Source organism: Podarcis filfolensis, assembly GCF_964270895.1.
Source record: "Podarcis filfolensis genome assembly, chromosome: Z".
NCBI classification, from domain to species: domain Eukaryota; kingdom Metazoa; phylum Chordata; class Lepidosauria; order Squamata; family Lacertidae; genus Podarcis; species Podarcis filfolensis.
In genome coordinates, this window is record NC_139617.1 from 1,822,919 (window position 1) to 1,846,654 (window position 23,736).

Consider the following 23,736-nt stretch of genomic DNA (forward strand, 5'->3'; position numbering starts at 1 on the left):
TGCAGTCTGCTGACCTCCCCCTCTTCACCCCATTGAAGAGAATAAACCATGCATTTTTAGTAAGATAAACAAAAAAAAGTTTACTTACATTTCAATGCAGACAGCAAATACAATGCAGGTAAAATAACTTCTCAGAAACAAAATGCAAGGGTTGGATTGCAAAATAGGTTTTGTGTGTCTGGAGCCCCTAGACACATATCTGATCAGTTTGGAAGCATAGTGGCGATAGTTTCCTCAGAGGCCGGAGGAAGTATAAAAAAAATTATCTCCTTGTTACAGTATTCCCTCCCAGAGGAGGCAGGGGAAGTAACCATTCCATGGGTCCTATACAATACAATAATTTTAAGAACTCTCTGTGTACTAGCCCTGTGCTTGTCTAGCAAAAGAGACATTTGTGATTTGGCTGCAAAGGGACTTCCTCCCAGGTAAATGTGTTCCTCCCTGCCCCTCACCCACCCCCTGCCTTTTGCATGTCAGTGCCCAGTGGAGGGGCATGGGCAGTGGCACAAAGGAGGAGTTAAGAGACAAGAGGAATGGAATAACCAAAAGCACATGATATCGCAAACCCATGTTACATGGCACAGCGACATGTGATGGATTTAGAAAGGCAAGATTTTGCCTTGTCACCAGTCACCCGGACAGTGGAAACATTGTGTGGTTTGTGCTCCAAAAATGCAGGAAGAAACAACCTGCCAAGGCAGCGATTTACAGGTACAAAACCGATGATAAGAAATATATGCACACATACAAATAAGGTACATTTATTATGTACTGAACTGAACAAAAACTAAAACCAACAACCGTACAAATGAAATATCATAACATACAAAATACATTATATAAATAATATAAAATATGAGGGATATTCAAAACCTGTCTAAAATAACACATGCAATATGATACTTTAAAATGTGGAAGTTAAAAGTGACTTGGGGAGGACAGTAACATATCCAGATGAAAAATTTAATGCATGAGAACAGCAGCTTAATGGGACAGGAGAGAAAAATCTAGCAACAGTCCTTGTTGATAATTTGCTCGAATCTGCCAAAAGGCAGGCCATGTACCATTTGGAAGTCCTACCTTGAAGGTTTGAGGGAATAAGAAGAGTCATCAGTCATCTTTGGTTATCTTTATAGGAATTACAGGCAAGAAACGCATGAGCCAAAAATTTGGTAGCCTCTAACCCCTTGACAAGGACAGAAATGTTCAGTGTTAAAGAGCTACCCTTAAACCAGCTGCCTAATACAGCAGAGGGTATGCAGTTCAGCCTAGCTTTAGTGAAATTGAAAAGGCATTTGGGAATAATTAAATTTCCCAAGTATCTAGCATGGCATTATGCAAATATATGCAATGGACCTGTGCCAAAAGTCATTCCAGTACCAAGCTGTACAACTGGGACCAGGTGAGTTTGTTTTTATTTTATTATTTATTTTATTATTTATTTTGGTTCTTTTGTTTTATTATTTATTTATTTTATTTATTGCAGGATTCATAGCCAAAAAAGACACTCAAAGCAGCTTTACAAGAATCATTCTTAAGATGGGTCACACAGCCTACAAATATATGACAACAGGAAATACGGAATATGGAGGAGGAGGAGGAAAAAAGCAAGCTGCAGCAGAAATCCTAAAACTTACCATTCTGAAAGTTGCTGGTTAAGTTTCTCTTCCTATAATTAATGTTTCACACGATCTCTTTCCAGGGATTTGCATGTAAGGCCAGTAGCAGTGACCCCGCCGGCCGCTGCCTTAAACCTTCTTCCCAAAATAAACTATTGTTATACAGTGGTACCTCAGGTTAAGTACTTAATTCATTCCGGAGGTCCGTACTTAATCTGAAACTGTTCTTAACCTGAAGCACCACTTTAGCTAATGGGGCCTCCTGCTGCTGCTGCACCACTGCTGCGTGATTTCTGTTCTCATCCTGAAGCAAAGTTCTTAACCTGAGGTAATATTTCTGGGTTAGCGGAGTCTGTAACCTGAAGGGTATGTAACCTGAGGTACCACTGTATACCAATCTCTGAGCAGTGAGAGACGCCTGGGGTTCTGGGTGCTCACACAGAGTTTGGTATCCTTGGAATGAGGTGAAGGTTGTGGTGTCTTTAAGATATATGATTTATTTACATCTATATAGAAGCTGAGCCTACGGTGGAGGGGCTCACAGCATTAACACCCTAACAGATCTTGGTCGCAGCCTTGGATTCCATCACAAATCAAGCATGTCTCTGGGTCCAGCTCCTCAGCCTGCTTTCAGCTTAGCTCTCAGCTGGTGAGGGCAAAAGCCCACCCATTTCCCCCCTTGGCACAGATCAGCTTCTTTGACTGTGCTCATTGTGGTGCTTGAGGGACAGGATTGGCACCCTTGCTCCCCTGCCTCCAATCCCCACAGATAAAGGACCCCAATAACTGGAAGGGCATTGTGCAGAGCAGTGGTTCCCAATTGGGGTTCATGCAACCCACTGTAGTACCATTCACATAACAAAAACTAACATAGAGATACTCAACATTTTCAAATGTAGGGGGTCCATGGCTTGGCTTTTGAAAAACAGGGGGTCCTCAGTTCTTAGCTAATTGAGAACCACTGGTGCAGACTGACCCCTGCCTCCAAAGTCACAACACCATTATTTCATTTCAGTAACGCGTACGCACAGAGTTGCTGCAGTTACATAATGCTGCCTTCAGGTGGCAGTCATGCCAAGTTAAATGAAAGGAGCAATTTCCTATGTGAGCATTGCAAGATTCTAATCCGCTCACCATTGTCTGAAGATGATTCAAGCTCTTGGCTGCTTCCGTAGCTACAAACCCTGTGGCTCTTGCAAATGCAAGACTTATAAGCAGACACGGAGAGAGACCTGCTTACATCCAGCCCAGGCCCAAGGACCTCCAGAGGTCACCTTTCAAATGTTCCCATCAGCCTTTTAAATGTGAAATCTGAGAACTGGCAAACCCTCTTAAGTGGAACATGGCTTTGCGTGCAAAAGGTGCCGAGTTCAATACCTGGCATCGCCAGTTTTGGAAAAACAAGAAATAGGTAGCAGCAGATGGGAAATAAGATCTCTCGCCTGAAACCCTGGAGAGCGGCTGCCAGCCTGAGCCAACAACAGTGGGTTGGAAGGGCAAACAAGTTCACCTGGGAGGCCGCTTACTGCTTTGGGTGTGCAGGCACAGGAAGGCCTCTAGTTGGGGAAGAGATTAGCTGTGAATGAGGTAGAGAGCAGAAGCAGAGAGCCAGCATGTAAATCTTCCTTCATGTATAACAAAAGGAGGTTCATGAGGTGCAGACAAACCGCTGCACAATCACCCTGATTAAGAACAGTTTGGGAACAAGGTGGGTATCTGCTCTGGTAGCTGCAGAACCTCTGGCCCTCAGGCCAAATGCCCCCCCCTTGTTTGGTCCCTGGGGCTCTCTGGGAGCTCATGTGCACTGCTGTGCCTGCTTTTGCATCTGCGTCCACCCACACTGGGATGTGGCCCCTGGGAGTTGGCCCAGGAGGGTATGTGGCTCTCCACTCCTGACCTATGAAATGACATATGCAAAAGGATATTGCACACCAGACTCAAAACACCTGGGGGTGCTGACCCAGTTTCTTCTCTCTCTCTCTCTCTCTCTCTCTCTCTCTCTCTCTCTCTCTCTCTCAGGGCAGATCCACACTGTACATTCGAAGCACATCCTACACGCATTTAAAGCACATGACTTCCAACAAAGAATCCTGGGAACTGTAGTTTAAGGGTGCTGGGAATTGTAGCTCTATGAGCAGGCTTTGGGTTACTGGCACCTCCTTTTTCTACAAAAACAAAAAACCAATGCTGAAGCGATATACTGCTGCTGTTTGTGAAAGTTCCTTTCAGCCACTATGGCTAACAACTCTCTCTAGACCACTCTTCCTGCAGGGATTTGCCTCCGACCCTTCCCCGCATTTTTCCCTTAAAAAAGAAAGAAAATAAATATGCAGAGTGAGTGAGTCACCCCACTTTGCACAGAACCCCACACATGAACCAGGAGCAACCAAGCCTCCTCCCACAACCAGTGGGGCTAGAAGATCGTGGGTGCTGCTGCTGCTTTTTACCCCACTCTGAAGCACCACTAGCTTTCAACTCTCCCAGGTACACCAGCTCAACAGGTGAGATTAGCATCTCTGCCTCACAGCCTGTCTTTTCGGATGTTTCCCCACATCAAGGCAATGCTCTCTGCAGAGCAGGTGGGGCAGCTGGGTCGGAAGCTTCCAGCCAGAGGAGGCAATGCGTCCTCTGGGCATTGCATCACCCACACAAGAAACCTTTGTCTGCTTTTCCCAAGATACCCTGCTTGCACCCTCTACTCCTCGGTCATCAGTGTGCTTTCTGCCACCCTCTGCAGCTTTGAATGCTGCTGATTCAGTCTCAACCAGGCTGACTTCCTGTTGGAAGGGAGTCTGGATGCAGGGACCATGGAACTTGTGGCCCTCGGGATGTTGCTGAACTACAACTCCCATCATCCTGGCACTGATGGGAGGGGGAGTCCAGAAACATTCACAGTGTTCTCTGTCTCCGTCTTAATTCTCGCAAATGATAAAGAAACCTGTCGAACTGGGGCCGCATCACTTCACAGCACTGTGGGTATGTTAGGGTTGCCAGGCAAGAGCATTTCAGAAGCTGAGATTTCAAGGGCCTGAACTTAGGCCCTCAGGGCAGCCATTCGGGACAGAGGTTTGCAGGAAAAGGGGAGCAAGTGTGTGTGCCTGCAGGGAGGGGATGAATCCACATGACTGAAAGATGTGTTTAAAGATGTGTTTTCAAAAAATACATCCCCAAAACCTGCATACCAAGCAAAAAGGCGTTTTCAACCCCCTTTCCTTCTGAAAAGCTGGGGTATATTTTTCAGGGTAGGGAGCTGCCCCCCTTATGTGGCCTTCACTTGCTCCCAGCTGCAATCTGAAGTGATGCCATCAAGACAAAGCTCTGCTACCCACCTGCTGCTTGTGAGTTCATTTGTTACAGGAAGAGGAGAGGATTCCCTGAGCAAATAACCAGACTAAAGCTGCAGCCCGCCATTAATTTTATTGCTGGCAAGTTCAGGTGATTCAGCTGCTGTAAACAGTCTTGAGATGATGGTGGTTTTGCAAGCTTAGCTTTGCAAGCATTATTCATTGTTGATGTTGGTTGTTATTTCACAAGCTTTGATAGCTCCAGGAAAGTTCAGTGGGTGACTAAGACTAGGAGCATTTTTGCACAGCTTTGGGTGGTTATTGAATGATGGCCCTTCCTGGAGAAAGTGGAGCTCTGCCTCCATTGCACCTGATTTGAGCCGCTGCAGTAGAGCCTCTTCCTCTCTATAGCTGGAAGCTGCAAATGGTGACGGATGCACCCGCGAGGAAGTTATTGGGGCACACCACTCTGGCGATATGTGAAATCTCTGAAGTCCAGTACCGAATTTTCAGGAATTGAACTCATTCATTCAATATCAGTATGTTTCTTGTGACCCTTCAATCACATTCCCCAGGATGGCCTGCAAAATGAATAAAACAATTAAAATACAAATACAAAATAACATATATTAAACTGAAAGCCACAAAATCGTAAGAGCAACATAGCGTTGCACGCCACCCTCAGTCTCCAAGGGGTGCAAGATTCCAAGGGTTCCAGGTGCTTACCCAGGGTTTGCTTTCCTTGGAATGAGGCTCAGTGGAGACTGTGGTGTCTTTATGACATATGGCTTATTTGCACAAATATGCAACCTGATACTACCATGGAGGGGCTCACAGCATTAACACCCCAGAAGGTCTTGCTTCTCCCATAGCCACAGCCCTGGATTCAAGAAGAAATCAGGCATGGCTCTCCCTTCCAGCTGCCAAGCCTGCAGTGTGCTTGCTTCCAGCCTCTAGCTCGCACACACAACTCTCAACTCTGGCTTTTGTCTTTATAACTACCAGCAAGTTGTGCAAGGGCATCCCACCCATTTGCTGTCTGTCATGGAGCCACTTCCTTTGTTACCTTAATGGCCCCTACCTAGAGGGCCATTACCTCATCAGGAAACTAGCCTGGCTTTTCCAGGAATTGAATCCATGCTGGTTCCAGGAATTAGAAGGGGGCTCAAGCATACAGCCTGCCCAACCCCCTTAACACTAATAACTGAAATTGTATATTTTGGGGGAAATAGAGAGACACCACTGAGAAGGCCCAGTTCTGGTAACCGCATGCCTCACCTCAGTCAGCAGGTGACACTATTGAAATGTGTGGCTAAGTCAGGCACCCCCCAACCTGCAGCCCTCCAGATGTTTTGGCCTACAACTCCCATGATCCCTAGCTAACAGGACCAGTGGTCAGGGATGATGGGAATTGTAGTCCAAAACATCTGGAGGGCAAAGGTTGGGGATGCCTGGGCTAAGTCCTTCCAATGTAAGGCAGTCCTTCCAATCCCTTGAGCATAAAACTGTGAAGGGCTTTAAAGGCTGAAAGAAACAACATTTTAAAATGGACCCACAAGCTGTCTAGGTGTAGTTGATCCAGGGCAGGTGTATTATGAGCTAAATTTTTATATTTTATAAATTTTTATATTGTCTTATGCAAACCACTATAGGGTTTTTGTTTATGATGATTAAGCACCACAGTACATAAAATCTAAATAAATAACACTCCATTCCAGTTTGTAAATCTAGGGCTGTGAACCAACCATATATTGAAAGCACATCCTTTCCCCACTCGCCAAAGAATATTGGAAACTGTAGTTCACTCACAGGGCTACAATTCCCAGCACCCTAAACAAACTACAGTTTCAGTGAGGGGAGGGGAGGATGTGCTTTACATGTGTGATCAGAACTCACATTAGTTTCAAACCACCTTCAGAGGCTGCCCCGTAGGTAGCACTGAGGCTCCTCTGGTGCCTTAAACAGCCCCTCATCCCCACCCCTGACACTGCTCCACAATCTTGCTGCAGGAGCAGAACAATTTATGCAGACAACCCTGCAAAATGTGCTTGGCTTGCCAATCCTCTTTCCCCCGGTTGTTGTGGAAGTTGTTCTTCTGATGCACAGCACCAGCTGCTCATGCCCTGAACTGCTCCACAGACTCCGACTCCAGACTGGGCCACAGATAGTCCCTGAACTGAGAGGCACCGCCAGGTCCAAGCACATCCCAACAAAGGCCCAAGTGGCACAGTGTGCTATTGGAAATGAGTGCTTGGCTTCCACAGGGGTTTGGCTCTCTGGCTGTTCTCCCCGGCATCAGGAACACACCAGGACATCTAGCACATTCTCCGCCACTTGTGGCTCCTACCCAGCCAGCAACACTTGTTGTGTGTGTTGCAGAAAGGCCCACACCAAGCTGCTCTTCTTATTTTTAGAGTTGACCTTACATCGGGGTTAGCCATTCATCTGCCTGTGGCGCAACAAGGTGTGAACCAGTTCCACAAACCCAGCTGTGCCTGCTTGTCTCCCTGCTGAGAGAAAGAGAGATAGAGAAAGGCAGGTGTAAATTAGTTAAGAGACAAGTGCCTCTTGCAACCACAAAGTGAGGCTTCTCACATTCTTATTCTTGGTTCAGAAATACTGGTGAAGTTTTCATTTGTTTCTGAGCATTTGTGCCTGGCTCTTGAGATCGCTTGTGCAAAACTTCAAGAGAGTTATATATATATATATTTAAAGAACAACAAAAAATACCAAAGCAGCCTTCACCCAATGGTCCCCAAGCAGTATATCATCATCACCACCATTGTCGTCATAGATGTTGTTGTTATTATTGTTAAAATGTATATCTTGTCCTTCCTCTCAATGGAGCACAGGGGGCAAGCAACAAGCAATAAAAGCACAATTAAAATATCTTAAAACAATTCCAGTGCCAATGCACTGAGCGAGTTCTCTGCTTAAAGAGCATATTGGAAGGAAGGTTTTTAATGGGGAAGACAACAGAGATGGCAGATGTCTTATAACTGACAGCAGACGTTCCCCGTAGGTGAATGACGCAGCACTAGGGAGGGCCGAGTTCCTGCACAGTGTGGAAGGAACCTCCTGATAAGTGACCATAGCAGCTTGTTTGTTTAGATCTGGATAAATGTGTGAAAGCTGCAAGCAGTTATTTCACCAAGGTCTGTTGTATTCACTATTTTCCCCGTTAACATGGCTGGCCCACCCATGAGGCAAGCTGAGGCAACCGCCTCGGGTGGCAGCATCTACAGGGACAGCAGATCCAGCCTCCAAAGAATGCATTGCCCACTGCTGCCACCGCTGCCATGGTGTCAGTGCTGGTATGCTCCTTGGAGACTGGCTTTTGAGGGGGCTGAAGACATGCCTATGCCCGCCTGGAGCTGCCCTCTGGGGTCTCCTGGGCTCTGCACCCACACAGCACGATTAAAAGCAGCCCCCTCCCCACCCCCTGTGACAGCCTTTGATTCCCATTTCAACTGTTAGGTAAGGTTGATTTGATACTCCCTCTCTGGCTGACTCACCCGTTCTTCCCTAGCCCGAGGGGCCACCATTTTGTGGTTCGCCTCAGGTGCCAAAATGTCTTGGGCCAGACCTGTCCATTAAGAATGGTGTTTCACTTGCTTCCTTGATAGGCAGAGCTTTAAGGACATAAGGACATCAGAAGAGCCTGCTGATCAGGTCAAGGGCCCATCGATCCAACATCCTGCTTTCACAGTTGCCAACCAGATGCTCCAATAGGAAACCCACAAGTATGACCCAAGCACAAGAGCAGCCCTTTTCCCCTCCTGTGGCTCCCAGCAACTGGTGTTCAGAAGCATCACTGCCTCTGACCATGGAGACAGAGCATGTCATTGTGGCCAGTGAATCTGTCTAATCCTCTTTCAAAGCCATCCCTGCCTCCTGTGGGAAGGAGTTTCACAGTTTAACTCTGTGCTGCATGAAGAAGTCCTTTCTTTTATCTGCCCCAAATCTTTCTTTCTAGTGGTAAGAGAGAGAATGGAAACCCTTTTCTCTATAAAGCTTTCTGCAGAATTAATGGGTGCCTTGTTTTCTGTACATGTAGGCAAATGTAGAGGCACTCTAGACAGTTAGGCAAAGTTGTTTAGTGGGTGCTGTGCCCTTGAGTCCTTTTAGATAAATTGCAGCACTGCTGCCACACAATTGACATGCATTGTTCTCTTTTGTGGTTGCTAACAATAACTCTCATAAATATTAGATTGATAAATAGAATGTTAGCAGAGAAAATGGGTTTGTTTGGCACATCAACACAGCCAAAGCGTAACCCTTTACCTAGGGTTGTAATTTAAGGAAGCAATTTCCTCTGTTGCAAGCCATTCAAATGAATTTGAATCCATACCTACTAGGCAGATTTCCTACAAAAATCCATTGCTCTGAGCTGGGGCAATGGCATTCAGATCCAGCTTGTTCACCTCCCTGATGTAACTGGAATCCAAAGCCCCCTGGAAAAAGTCTTCCTGGGGGTCCATCCTTAGAACAACTACCCCCTACTGCATGCCATCCAGATATTATCCCTGGTCACTGGCTGGCAGGGGCAGATGGGAGCTGGAGTCCAAAGCAGAGGTTGGCAAGGTTTACCCTGTCTCGCCTGGTTCACTCCAGCAGAGATCCCTCTGTGGGCCGGATTGTGTGCGCGCAGGCCCATGATTTGCAGTGTCTGCCTCTGTGCAGACACGATTTCCAGCACCTGCACAGATGCAATTTCCGACACCGCGGAAGCGAGTCTCCACACTGTGCTGGTTTAGCGCAGCGTGCGGGGACTCACCAATCGGGCAGCTCGGTTTCGGGGCAGCTCGTGGGCCAGTTAAACGGCCCCCGTGGGCCACTTGTGGCCCATGGACCTTAGGTTGCCAACCCCTAATCCAAACCATCTGAATTAAGCAAACAACAATAATTAACATCTGAATTAAGCAAAAAACATTAAGCAACCTAGAAAGGAATGCTGTGATCACCAATAGTCAGCATGGATTTCTGAAAAATAAGTCATGTCAGACTAACCTGATCTCATTTTTTGACAGAATTACAAGCCTGGTAGATGAAGGGAATGCAGTGGATGTAGCCTACCTTGATTTCAGCAAGGCATTTGACAAGGTGCCCCATGATATTCTTGTAAAGAAGCTGGTAAAATGTGGTCTTGACTATGCTACCACTCAGTGGATTTGTAACTGGCTGACTGACCGAACCCAAAGGGTGCTCATCAATGGTTCCTCTTCATCCTGGAGAAGAGTGACTAGTGGGGTGCCACAGGGTTCTGTCTTGGGCCCGGTCTTATTCAACATCTTTATCAACGACTTGGATGATGGACTCAAGGGCATCCTGATCAAATTTGCAGATGACACCAAACTGGGAGGGGTGGCTAACACCCCAGAGGACAGGATCACACTTCAAAACGACCTTGACAGATTAGAGAACTGGGCCAAAACAAACAAGATGAATTTTAACAGGGAGAAATGTAAAGTATTGCACTTGGGCAAAAAAAATGAGAGGCACAAATACAAGATGGGTGGCACCTGGCTTGAGAGCAGTACATGTGAAAAGGATCTAGGAGTTTTGGTTGACCACAAACTTGACATGAGCCAACAGTGTGACGCAGCAGCTAAAAAAGCCAATGCAATTCTGGGCTGCATCAATAGGAGTATAGCATCTAGATCAAGGGAAGTAATAGTGCCACTGTATTCTGCTCTGGTCAGACCTCACCTGGAGTACTGTGTCCAGTTCTGGGCACCACAGTTCAAGAAGGACACTGACAAACTGGAACGTGTCCAGAGGAGGGCAACCAAAATGGTCAAAGGCCTGGAAACGATGCCTTATGAGGAACGGCTAAGGGAGCTGGGCATGTTTAGCCTGGAGAAGAGGAGGTTAAGGGGTGATATGATAGCCATGTTCAAATATATAAAAGGATGTCACATAGAGGAGGGAGAAAGGTTGTTTTCTGCTGCTCCAGAGAAGCAGACACGGAGCAATGGATCCAAACTACAAGAAAGAAGATTCGACTTAAACATTAGGAAGAACTTCCTGACAGTAAGAGCTGTTCGACAGTGGAATTTGCTGCCCAGGAGTGTGGTGGAGTCTCCTTCTTTGGAGGTCTTTAAGCAGAGGCTTGACAACCATATGTCAGGAGTGCTCTGATGGTGTTTCCTGCTTGGCAGGGGGTTGGACTCGATGGCCCTTGTGGTCTCTTCCAACTCTATGATTCTATGATTCTATGAATACTGCCAGTTTGGCATAGGCTGCCCTCCAGTAGCTAAGCCTTCTTCTATCGCAAGTATTTTCCTATTCAAACATTAGAGATACTAATGCTGATCTGTGGAGGATTTGTTTTTTGTTCTCTGTTTGGGTTTTCCCCAGTGACAGGCACTTTGGCAAAGAGGGCTCTATTCTCTTGCAACTGTGGCATCCCAAATGTGTATATAACCAGGCATTCAAAATAAGAATGGTTTACCTGTATTGATCCATGATACATGTTAATGAATTGGGTATGATAGCTGTGGAAGCTGCTCTTCATCAGAACCACCACAGACCTGGCATTTATTGTCATTCTATTGCTGGAACCCAGGGAGGCTGCAGCATTCATGAAGCAATGCAGGGGTGCAAGCAGCTCCTTGGATGGGAACCTTTTCTATGTAGCTCACAGTAAAACTAGACAGTCACCAACTAATATGACTCTAAAAGAGTTAGACATAGGACTTATCCACACCTCTGTTCCCTAGGTAAACCTGCTCTTTAGCACTGAATTAGAATAAACAGCAAGTGGGTTTTTTGTGAATTGCTGTTTGTTCCAATTTAGCACTAAAGAGCAGGTTTTCCAGGCAAAGTGATGGGGCAGAGGCAAAACCATTCAGATCTGTGCCTAGAAAAGTCAAACAGAAAATTGCTCAGATTTGTGCTTTTTATGCATAGGACAAGCAGCAGTGTGCAAACATTTCTCAAACACATTTCTGGTGGATTTCTCTAGCAATGGCTACTAGCCAAGATACTCTATTTTATCTCCACAGTTGGAGGCAGGATGCCTCTGAATACCCATTGCTGGGAATTCATAGAATCATAGAATAGAATCATAGAATCATAGAGTTGGAAGAGACCACAACCATACGTCAGGAGTGCTCTGATGGTGTTTCCTGCTTGGCAGGGGGTTGGACTCGATGGCCCTTGTGGTCTCTTCCAACTCTATGATTCTATGACAAGGGCCATCGAGTCCAACCCCCTGCCAACAGGAAACACCATCAGAGCACTCCTGACATATGGTTGTCAAGCCTCTGCTTAAAGACCTCCAAAGAAGGAGACTCCACCACACTCCTTGGCAGCAAATTCCACTGTCGAACAGCTCTTACTGTCAGGAAGGTCTTCCTAATGTTTAGGTGGAATCTTCTTTCTTGTAGTTTGGATCCATTGCTCCGTGTCTGCTTCTCTGGAGCAGCAGAAAACAACCTTTCTCCCTCCTCTATGTGACATCCTTTTATATATTTGAACATGGCTATCATATCACCCCTTAACCTCCTCTTCTCCAGGCTAAACATGCCCAGCTCCCTTAGCCGTTCCTCATAAGGCATCGTTTCCAGGCCTTTGACCATTTTGGTTGCCCTCCTCTGGACACGTTCCAGTTTGTCAGTGTCCTTCTTGAACTGTGGTGCCCAGAACTGGACACAGTACTCCAGGTGAGGTCTGACCAGAGCAGAATACAGTGGCACTATTACTTCCCTTGATCTAGATGCTATACTCCTATTGATGCAGCCCAGAATTGCATTGGCTTTTTTAGCTGCCACGTCACACTGTTGGCTCATGTCAAGTTTGTGGTCAACCAAGACTCCTAGATCCTTTTCACATGTACTGCTCTCAAGCCAGGTGTCACCCATCTTGTATTTGTGCCTCTCATTTTTTTTGCCCAAGTGCAATACTTTACATTTCTCCCTGTTAAAATTCATCTTGTTTGTTTTGGCCCAGTTCTCTAATCTGTCAAGGTCGTTTTGAAGTGTGATCCTGTCCTCTGGGGTGTTAGCCACCCCTCCCAGTTTGGTGTCATCTGCAAATTTGATCAGGATGCCCTTGAGTCCATCATCCAAGTCGTTGATAAAGATGTTGAATAAGACCGGGCCCAAGACAGAACCCTGTGGCACCCCACTAGTCACTCTTCTCCAGGATGAAGAGGAACCATTGATGAGCACCCTTTGGGTTCGGTCAGTCAGCCAGTTACAAATCCACTGAGTGGTAGCATAGTCTAGACCACATTTTACCAGCTTCTTTACAAGAATATCATGGGGCACCTTGTCAAATGCCTTGCTGAAATCAAGGTAGGCTACATCCACTGCGTTCCCTTCATCTACCAGGCTTGTAATTCTGTCAAAAAACGAGATCAGGTTAGTCTGACATGACTTATTTTTCAGAAATCCATGCTGACTATTGGTGATCACAGCATTCCTTTCTAGGTGCTCACAGACTGTTTGCTTAATGATCTGCTCCAGAATCTTCCCTGGTATTGATGTCAGACTGACTGGGCGGTAATTATTTGGGTCCTCTCTTTTCCCCTTTTTGAAAATAGGGACAACATTTGCCCTCCTCCAGTCTGCCGGGACTTCGCCTGTTCTCCAGAAATTCTCAAAGATGACTGCCAGTGGTTCTGTGATCACATCTGCCAGTTCTTTTAATACTCTTGGATGCAGTTCATCTGGCCCTGGAGATTTGAATACATCTAAACTAGCCAAGTATTCTTGTACTGTCTCCTTAGTTATTCTGGGCTGTGTTTCCTCTGCTGAATCATTTGCTCCAAATTCTTCAGGTCGGGCATTGTTTTCTTTATCGGAGAAGACTGAGGCAAAGAAGGCATTGAGGAGTTCAGCCCTTTCTGTGTCCCCTGTTTGCATTTCACCATCTTCTCCTCTGAGTGACCCCACTGTTTCTTTGTTCTTCCTTTTGCTACGAACATACCCATAAAAGCCTTTTTTGTTGCTTTTAACCTCTCTAGCAAGCCTGAGTTCATTCTGTGCTTTAGCTTTTCTGACTTTGTGTCTACACGTGCTGGCTATTTGTTTGAATTCCTCTTTGGTGGTTTCCCCCCTTTTCCATTTTTTGTACACATCCTTTTTAAATCTTAACTCAGTTAAAAGTTCTTTAGATAGCCACCCTGGCTTCTTTAGGCACCTTCCATGTTTCCGTCTCATTGGTATTGCCTGAAGTTGTGCTTTTACTATCTCCCTCTTAACAAGCTCCCAGCCATCATGAACTCCCTTTCCTTTTAGTATTACTGTCCATGGGATCTCACCCAGCACTTCCCTAAGTTTTATGAAGTCGGCTTTCTTAAAGTCAAGAAATTGAGTCCTAGTATGCTTGGCTGCTCCTTTCCGCTGTATAGTAAACTTCAGAAGAGCATGATCACTCGCGCCTAATGATCCTTCCACTTCTACCCCACTAACCAGGTCATCAACATTGGTTAGGACCAGATCTAAAATGGCTGTTCCTCTTGTTGCTTCTCCCACTTTCTGGACAATGAAGTTGTCTGCAAGGCCAGTGAGGAATCTGTTTGACCTTATGCTCTTGGCTGAGTTTGACATCCAACAAATATCCGGGTAATTGAAGTCCCCCATTACTACTATCTCCCTTCCTTTTGCATGCTTGGCCATCTGTTCCAGGAAGGCATCATCTATGTCCTCCGTTTGGCTTGGGGATCTATAGTAAACTCCCACAATGAGGTCACTGTTATTCTTCTCTCCCTTAATTTTGACCCAAATGCTCTCACTTTGGCTTTGAGGTTCTAAATCTTGGATCTCTTCACAGGTATACACGTCCCTGACATATAACGCCATTCCTCCTCCTTTCTTGTCTGGTCTGTTTCTCTGAAATAGATTGTATCCCTCCATTATTACATTCCAATCGTGGGACTTATCCCACCAGGTTTCAGTGATGCCTATTATGTCATATTTAGTTTGCTGTACCAAGAGCTCAAGCTCATCTTGTTTATTTCCCATGCTTTGCGCATTAGTGTACAGACATTGAAGTCCATTAATCATTCCCCCGTGTCTCTTATTTAAGGATTTTTTCCTGCCACCACTAGGTCTGCGTGCTGTTTGCTCCATTTGGTCTTTGACATTTGGATGATCATCTTCATCAATTGATAGACTCCTACCTTCAGGAGCACTGTCTCCGTCCCCCACATTAGTCAGTTTAAAGCCCTCCTGATGAGGTTTCTGAGATTTTTGGCAAAAACATTCCTCCCAACCGTTGTGAGGTGCAGCCCATCGCTTGCCAGAAGTCCATCTTCAAGAAACTGCAGTCCGTGATCTAAGAATCCAAACCGTTCCTGTTTACACCATTTGCGAAGCCAGCTGTTCACTTCCACTATTTTTCCCTCTCTCCCTGGGCCACGTCGTTCAACTGGGAGGACAGATGAGATGACAATTTGTGCATTTAATTGCTTCAATTTCCTGCCCAGAGCCTCGTAGTCTCTTTTGATCTTCTGGAGGCTATTGCTTGCAGTGTCATTGGTTCCCACATGAACCAAGAGGAAGGGGTATTTGTCAGTGGGTTTTATGATTCCTTGCAGTTGTTCAGTTACATCTTGGATCTTAGCCCCGGGGAGACAGCACACTTCCCGAGACATCTTGTCAGGCCCACAGATCACTGCTTCTGTTTCCCTCAGTAGGGAATCCCCTATCACCACTACACACCTCCTCTTAGGTTTGGTCAGGGTTCTTCCGTGAGCTGTCCATTCCAAGGTCGCCTGCACATTCCCTGAGGACTGACTTTGCTGCTCGTCTTCATATACCTGATCGACTGTAATGAGGGAGAGATCCTCAAATGGAGTCTGCTCTTCGTCTTCCATGCTAGGGGAGAGGAGCTCAAAGCGATTGTGTATTTCTAAACAATCAGAGCGAACCCTGGGCCTCCTACTTCTTTGAGTCACGTTTCTCCATATATCTGGCTCCTGTGTTGGTGAACTAGCCTCCTTCTCAGGGGAGTCCCCTGTCTCCTCCTTGGTGGAGACTGTGTGCTCTGTTGCTTCCAAGAAGAGCTCCAGCTCTCTAATTCTTTGGAGCGTAGCTACACGTTCCTCCAGTTGCTGGACTTTGTCTTCTAAGAGGGTAATCAACATGCAATTGCTGCAGGTAAAGCTGCCTGTAACCTTTGGCAAGATGGCAAACATTGCGCAGGAACCGCAGGCGACTGCAGCTGTTCCCTCCCCCTCCATCTTGAGAACGTGTCGTTGGGGGTGGCTACAGTGGTCCTCCATCATAAAAAGCGTGAAGACAGGACAAATAACTCCCCCCCCAAAAAACCTAGGTCTCCCCCAACAAACGTTTGAGACTAGCTCCCCTAAATCTAAAAGATGGATCAAACTGTGCGCGCCGCTAGGCGTGCGCCGCTGCCCTGCAAGCTCTGATAAGCTCCTCCCACAGCTAATCACCTGCCTCAACAGAAACCCTGCCCCCTCTGACCTTTGCACAGGGAGAGCAGCTAATCAGCCACAAAGAAACACACACACAAGAAAACCCTTTTTGCTCCTTCAGCTGCTGCCCTGCAAGCTCAGGGCAATTGCAATTGCAGGTGGGAAGAATATTGTTTTCAGATCCTGCTTTCAGGCTTTCCAGGAGAGGATTGGACCCTGTGAGAACAGGATGCTGGACTTAATGGGAGCCCTCTGGCCTCATCCTGCAGCCAGGCTCTTCTTAATGTTCTTAGGAAACCAATGGGGACCACATGCAAGGGTAAATAAATAAATAAAATTGGTAAGCTAAAATCTTATTATTACTGGTGTTCAGAGACATGGGATGGCACACGGAGGCCTCCTCCATTTGATGTAAATCAAGGCACTTCAAATTTAAATTGCTCTGCTTTACTAAAGAAGTGATTCACTGGAGGCACACTCCATTGTATCTCAGGACAGATGGATGTCAACAACAACAACAGAGGCATGGGGCCTCTGATCCTGAAGGAAGCATATAGCCATGAGGACTAATAACCTATTTTCCTTTTAAAATCATATATGCCAGCAACCATCACCATTTCTTGTGGTGGCAGATAGGTCTACTCATAAGGCCAAGGTGTCAGTTCGTGGCTTAAATGAGATTTGCACTAGGATCCAACTGACTACAACCTTCCCCAAGACCTCCAGATGTTTGCAGAATACAAATCCCATCAATCATCCCTGACCACTGACCATGCTCAGTGGGGCTGACTGGAGCTCTAGCCCTTGCCATCCAGAGGGGCACCGTATCAACTACAAGTAACTTGTTGTGTGTGCATGTTTGCTTTTTAAAGTGTGCATCAGTGTTAACTTGCAAGTTGCCTTGGGACAATTTATATGCTAAAATGCAAGGCAGAAATAAATGTGTGTTTTTCTTCTGGACACCCACCAGATTTCTCAATATAATCCAGTGGGACTGGATTATTTCCAGACAGAGCTGTTCCTGTGGGCTGAAGCCTCATGCAGCAACGTGGGTCAGTGGTGCCTCTCTAGTGCAAAGTCTGTGCTGCTGCATTTTGCTGTTGCGATTTGCTGCCAGCCAATATTATAAGTACAATATTGATAAATATAATGGTAGGACAGAGGGGACCTTGAGGAAAAAATATAGGAGTGCATTCATGCAGCTCAGTGAGACAGAATCACAAAAGAAACTGCCGGCGTATTGGAAAGAAAGAAGAGGGGTTACTTCAAGGTGACTGGGTTTTAAAAGGTGGCAAGGGTGTGTTTAAACGTCAAAAGAGCAAATGCGTTTTCCCATCACGTGTCTATTACTGCTCTTCCCTGGGGAGGCCCCTTCTCCCAAGCCCCTCCCCGTGTTCAAAAGGCAGGTAATTAATAAATGCCTCTTAGCTGGGCCAGGACTGTGCCCGCCTCTGCCTTCCTTCTTGACTTGAGCAATGATTTCTCTGAGAACTAATGAAGGGTTTGGATGCTTTAATTTGTTTTCTCAGATTAGATTCTGAAAATAACCTAAATTATTCTAATAGGCAGTTAAGTCCCTGCGGAGCATCTGGATAAAATGAAGCAGAGATAAGGAGCAAAAGTCGTCAGGGGGGAGCTTACAGGACATCCTTCTGGGCCCACTTTCAGTTTCGGGTGGTAAATATTGCATTTTCAGAAATCGGTCTTGTAGGAGGGGCAACATATAAAGCTGCCCACATGGGAGCATGTGCCTGTGATGAAATGCAGAGGGAGAGCATCTGCCTTGCATGCAGACAGTCCCAGGTTCAATTCCAAATGGCCTCCCCAGGGAGGCTGGGAGTCATTCCCTGCATGAAACCCTGGAGAGCCACTGCCAGTCAGTGTAGACAGTACTGAGCTAGATGACCAAAGGGTCTGACATGGTAAGGCAACCTCATTATGGCTGGCAGCACTGGGTTGGACGCTCCTCCTGCAGTGGGTTCCATAAGTTAACTATTGGTTGTGTGCAAATAGTGCTCAATCTTCTGCCAAGTGGTTTCACTGGATGACCCCCCGAGTTTAGTATTATGGGAGAGGGCAACCCCATATTCCTTCTTCCCATTCATTCTTTTGAATAGCCCTTTGAATCTCATGAGATTCAAACATTTAAGTAGGTCTGATGTAGCACCAGTATATCGCATAATTGATTCCTGCCTCTTCTTTGCCTAGCTTTTTATCTCTTTGACGATCTCAAGATCCTGCTTCTCTTTCTACAGAATGTGGGAGTAAACCTTTCTGTCTGTGTGCTTAGAACAATAGATTCATAGAGTTGGAAGGGACCCAAGGGTCATCTAATCCAACCCCCTGCAATGCTTGTTTAAAAACAAAGTATGGCATGTTTACAACTCATTTTTTTCCTGGTCTTTTTTACTGCAAAATGGCAATCAAACACAAGCATCTGATATGGAGGGAGGTATTTTGTAAACAGCTGTGAGGTTTTATTCCATTTTGCAAATAAACCACTCTGAGGTTTTTATTTAATCAAGCTGTCTAAAAGTCTTGTGGATATAAATAAATAAAATAAACAAACTTCCCTCCCGAGGAGGAAGCTTTTAATTACACTTGCAGTAGCCTCCATACACTTTGCCTGTTCGCACTGGACAGTTTGGTGATGCAACTGGTGTTTCAGGATAAACGGGTGGCTGAGAAATAACTATGAATCAGGTTGGGTGGGGAGGCTGTCAACAGTATCCTCCAGATTGTCCGTAAAGAGGGAGTGAGCAAAATATTTATTTTATGACACTTATATTTCACCCTTCCTCAAAGGAACTTGTGGTGGTATGCATGCTTTTCTCCTTCCCCACAATTTGCCCTTACCACAAACCATGTAATTTGTTGTTTGCAATTTGTAGGTCAGACTGAGAGATTGCAATCAGCCCAGTGTCACCCAGTGAGCTTCCCTGCTAAGCAAAGATCTGAACTCGGGTCTCTGCAATCCTGGCCCAACTCTGGCTCTCATGTGGACGACTACACGGCTAGTGTGGAATCAGCAGCTGCTAGACATTAAGCCACACCAAAGTGTCTCTGAAAACTAGGTCATTCTGGAGCCTTGCAATAATGACACAGCACAGGTTGAAGTGAGTTAAGGGATTGTTATCCCAGGATAGCAGAAGGTGCCAAGAAGAAACACAGCAGCTCTCTGTGTGTGTGTCTCTCTCTCCCCCCCATTAAGGTTTTCCTCCTTCACTGGAACTACGTCAAACTGTTGGTGCTCACCACAGGCACCTGTGCAAACATGCCGTGTTTGTTTCTGGTCTTAATTTTGCTGATTACACCTCAGCAGGGCCTTGCAACATGGCTGGTGCTCCCAGGTGGAAGTCCCTGAGGAAGCGGAACTCTTGTAATTATACGCAATGGTCTTCTTATTCACAGTTAAACAAAATGCCCACACGGGACCTTGATGTCATGAAGGATCGTGCACGCTGCAGCCACGAGGAACAACGGCAATCCCTCCTTCTCCATGGTTGTTCCTCCTTTATTGTGGCATTTCTGCCCCACCTTTCTTCCAAGGAGCTCAAGGTGGCCCATGTGGCTGAGTGGGGATTTGAACTCTGGTCTCCCAGGTCCTAGTCTGACACTCTAACCACTAGGCCCCCACTGGGTCTCTAGCATGTCACAGGGCAGGGCCAGATTGGATAACTTCCCTTTCACCATTGAAGTTAATTTTAAATAAGTATAAGCCATCTTTCTGGACCCAAAGTCACTCCATTTATTTATTTATCTTTTATACAGTTTGTTCAAAACAGGCATACAGCTATTATTTTGCCATAAAAATAAATTCTTCACAACAATTGAAATGTTGAAGAAAAATACCTCCGCCCCCAAAATAAAAAGTAGACCAGCACCACCTAAAAATGTTTACACCCCGTTTTTCTTTCATAACAGAGCTCAAGGTGGCTTAAAGTGGGGCAGGGGATCTCCGTGTGCTCCCCCATCAAGGCACTGACCAGACCCAAATCTGTTTAGCTTTAAGCAAGTGGGCTGCAAAAAATGCCCTCAAACTACAGATGGACTTTTGACAGGCACAGCCTGTCATCAGCACCTAACTCCTGCGCTCAAAAGCTTCCACTAGCTTTCCAGCCAACATTAAAGTCCGGGTGGCGCTGTGGGTTAAAGCCCGTCAAAGTGCAAGTAGATAAATAGGTACCACTCCGGCAGGAAGGTCAAGGGCGTTTCCGTGCACTGCTCTGGTTCGCTAGAAGCGGCTTAGTCCTGCTGGCCATGTGACCAGGAAGCTGTACGCAGGCTCCCTCGGCCAATAAAACGAGATGAGCGCCGCAACCCCACAGTTGTCCGCGACTGGACCTAATGGCCAGGGGTCCCTTTACCTTTATTAGTTTACAAGGCCCTGAACAACCTGAGTCCAGGATACCTCAAGGACTGCCTGATCCCCTATAACCCTGCCCAATTGCTGAGGGCTTTGGGGGAGCTGTTGTTCGTGGTCCCCGTGGCTTGGGGGCATGACTCATGAGAGCCCACGAGGAGCCTGCTGAATCTGCCCAAAGGCTGCAGCATCCTGGTGGCCCCAATGAAAAGTCCACAAGCAGGACCTGACAAGAGCACTTTCCCCTCCTGCCCCCCCCCCAAGCCTGGTATTCAGAAGCATTACCGCCTGCAAAATGCCTACTGTACCCACCAGGGGCCCTGCATTCAATATTAGGGGCCCAGTTTTGTGGGATTCCCTTCCAGTTGAGGCCCCTCCCTCCTTGTTTAATTTCTATAGCACCTACTGAATATTTTTTCATTCCTGAAGACCTTTTAACTTTTATCATTCTGACTGATATTTCTCTTTTCTGTATTGTATTTCTCGTATATTGCTCAGAAACTATTGTAGCTAAGCAGTATATACACTGTATGAGTAAAATTGATCACCTTTCCATTTATTATTTATATCGTGCCTAAAATATTTTTTTATTATTTAAAGTATTCCTTAGCTCCCTTGATCAGAAAGGACTCCAGAGCAGTGTTCAGTATTGAGATTAAGCGAATGCTGCATACTTAATTCATCTCAAATAACCACCATCCCATGGACCTATATGCACAGTCACATAGTCACTCGCAGAGATGGGGAGCTTGAAAGAGTAAGGAAAACCCACCTTCTGCTCTGATTTAGGCGCTGATTTACACCCTGCACTTGCCTTGCTACTGTTTTGAGCTTCTGCAGATTCATTTCTGGATCTCCAAAGTTCTTGCCAAAATATTACAATTCCTACTTTTCCAGACCATTGACTTTGCTGGCTGGATTGTTGATGGAAGTTGCGAGTCCAGACCTGGGATAGCTCAGTTGGTGAAGCCTGAGACTCTTCATCTCCGGGTCGTGGGGTTGGGGAAAAGATTCCTGCATTGGTGTAGGTGACCCTCAGGGTGCCTTCCAACTCTATAATTCTGTCTTTCTAACCCCTGGAGGGCAGCTGGTTGGGTACGCTTGGCTGCAATCCTGTCCAGGACAATTTAGAAGATCGTTAAAAGAGCTGCCTGTATTTCTGAAAGGACCCAACTCCAAGCATGGCAGACTTCGGGCAGGCCCCTGCAGCCCACCAACCCCAAGCCTGTGCTTTCAGTCTTTATCTCAAGCCCCTCTTTACAGCATTTCATCAAACCAATTGCAAACTCCGTAACCGTGCTTAGACTATTGCTCCCTATTTTGCAGCCAGAGCCCACTTAATCAGCCCAAAATGGTGTGCCCTTTTGTGCATAGCTGGAACTCTGGAAACAAAGTTGCAGGTACACACCCTGTGCTCCACATGGCAGATCTAACCGAACCATTACAGCATTATTAATTGGAAGAAACAAACCAAACATTTTGCCTAGAAGCAGCAAAAAGCTATAAAGCGGGCAGCTAGGAATCCGTTAATTTGCCCAGCGTGTGAAGAGGGAACAGCTGTCCCTGGAACTGACTGTCCCTGCATGACCTCTGCCTACGCAGGACAGGAATTCCAAACAGTGACTGAATTCTACGCAGTTTGCTACACACACCAAGGAGTAATCTCATTATGTCTGATGTCTGCAGAGTCTCTTGGTGTGTCTTTTCTTTCCTTTCCTTTCCTTTCCTTTCCTTTCCTTTCCTTTCCTTTCCTTTCTTCCTGCCTGCCTGCCTGCCTGCCTGCATTCCATTTTGCTGCATGTCATCTGGTATTAGAAATTTGGTGTACCTGGTATATTTCAAGCCTAGACCCACTCCATTCAATACTAGCTTTTGAATTAGCTTTCAGGCCCTCAGGATTTTGACTGCCTTGACCCAGGTACCCATAATTTGGGGAGGTACATTCCCACTCAGAAAACACTTAGTGTGGTCCACCTGAATGAATGCTGCACTTGCTGGCATTGAAATAGGCAGAAACGGTCATTTTCCTAGAGAGTGCTCAGAATGTTTCTAAAGCAGGGTTCAGCAAACTTATTCAGCCATGAGCCGGTCCACCGTCCCTCAGACCATGTGGTGGGCTGGACTATATTTTTTTTTTGGGGGGGGAATGAATGAATTCCTATGCCCCACAAATAACCCAGAGATGCATTTTCAATAAAAGCACACATTCTACTCATGTAAAAACACGCTGATTCCCGGACCGTCCACAGGCCGGATTAAGAAGGCGATGCAGCCCACAGGCCTTAGGTTGTCTACCCCTGTTCTAAAGCCTTGAAACCCTTTCGCTTAAGAGCACCTGAAAACACCTGGCTTTAGTTCTATATCTGGGCACAACTTCCAGAGTAAAACTGCTTAAAATAAAATTTAGCAGCAAATTTGGTTCTGTAGAATTTGGACTCAATCAAGACTGGGTGGGCATTGTTCGCCTGAAAGAAAGTAACAGCCTTTGTCCCTCTTTAGGTATTAAATCAGCACTGCAAGACGGTATTCTCACTATTCTCATCCTTTTGGGGTGAGCTTTTCTTACCTTGTGCACATTTCCTTAACACAGGAATGGGTGACTTCTGCTACTACTCTGTGCATTTTATTGCTTTCAGTCTTCACAATTTGCAAACTTTGGGGTTTTAAATGTACATATATGTCTTGTGGACCCTTTGTGTGTCGGATGAAGTGGGCCTTTCTCCATGAAAGCCAGTGCCACCCAAAATATGAAAATGGTTTCCAAGGTGCCACAGGATTCATTTTGTTTAAAATGTAATAAGAACCTATGAAGAGACAGGCTGCTGGATCAGGCCCATGGGAGCACGCTGCTCTCCCAGTGGCCAGCTAGATGCCCCAAGGGGAAGACCACAAGCAGGACCCAAGGCCAACAGCACCTCTTCCCAACTGTGATTCCCAGCCACTGATATTGAGGGGAATACAGTGGGTCTACTGGCCGGCAAAACCAGGTGAGGGCACCTGATGGGTCTCAAACCCTGGGTGAGTTAGGGACTCGGGCAGATGGAATGGATGAACCAAGAGTGGGTCCCACGGTCAAGAAGG

At 46.2% G+C, this 23,736-nt stretch overlaps 1 protein-coding gene and 1 long non-coding RNA gene across 2 annotated transcripts in view; one reads left to right on the forward strand and one right to left on the reverse strand.

The window, feature by feature from the left end:
- The window catches only part of KLHL13 (kelch like family member 13), a 1,461,558-nt gene that overhangs the window by 807,811 nt on the left and 630,011 nt on the right, over positions 1-23,736 (forward strand). The window lies entirely within an intron of this gene.
- Positions 746-23,736, reverse strand: part of LOC310754057 — a 31,118-nt gene continuing 8,127 nt past the window's right edge. Inside the window, exons 3-4 of the long non-coding RNA XR_014543568.1 lie at positions 7,330-7,413; positions 746-5,484 (exon numbers count right to left, since the gene is read on the reverse strand). This is a non-coding gene — a long non-coding RNA (uncharacterized lncRNA). The remainder of the gene's footprint in view (positions 5,485-7,329; positions 7,414-23,736) is intronic.